The sequence below is a fragment of the Propithecus coquereli genome, unplaced genomic scaffold (genome assembly GCF_000956105.1).
Source record: "Propithecus coquereli isolate 6110/MARCELLA unplaced genomic scaffold, Pcoq_1.0 Scaffold34, whole genome shotgun sequence".
Taxonomy (NCBI): Eukaryota; Metazoa; Chordata; class Mammalia; order Primates; family Indriidae; genus Propithecus; species Propithecus coquereli.
In genome coordinates this window covers 3,001,201-3,001,738 of record NW_012149063.1, presented here as the reverse complement: position 1 = coordinate 3,001,738, position 538 = coordinate 3,001,201, and the positions used below count along the sequence as shown (strand labels likewise).

At 43.5% G+C, this 538-nt stretch overlaps 1 protein-coding gene across 1 annotated transcript in view; it reads left to right on the top strand.

The window, feature by feature from the left end:
- The window catches only part of CCDC173 (coiled-coil domain containing 173), a 65,994-nt gene that overhangs the window by 613 nt on the left and 64,843 nt on the right, over nt 1-538 (top strand). The gene's annotated exons all lie outside the window — the stretch shown is intronic.

The following is a 538-nucleotide window of genomic DNA, read 5'->3' as shown; positions in this document are numbered from 1 at the left end:
GTTATAAAAGAACAAATAACTTAACTCTAGATTGACTTGGTTATAATGATACACAGGTTAGAGAAAGCCTGGAGTTTGAAGTCGAAGGACATCTGACCATCATGTCAAATTGGCAAATCACTGACATCAAATCATATGAGATTCAATACTTTTTGTAATTTAGCTAAAATTCCAGAGAATTTTTGTTGTTTCAGAGACCCATTCCCCATAGATCTCTAGTAGTTCTGCGTGCCTTACAAGCAAGGCACTCACTTCCCTTTGCCCTGGAGTATTGTTTCAGATGTCCATATAGTGAACAGACTTGAAAGGTATGCTTATTGTGCAAAATATAGATTTGGGTTCCCTTGGCCGGGGGAGGTGGCTCACACCTGTAATCCTAGCACTCTGGGAGGCCGAGGCAGGAGAATAGCTTGAGGTCAGGAGTTCCAGACCAGCCTGAGCAAAAGCGAGACCTGCCTCTACTAAAAATAGAAAAATTAGCTGGGCATGATGGCATGTGCCTCTAATCCCAGCAACTCGGGAGGCTGAGGCAGGAGGA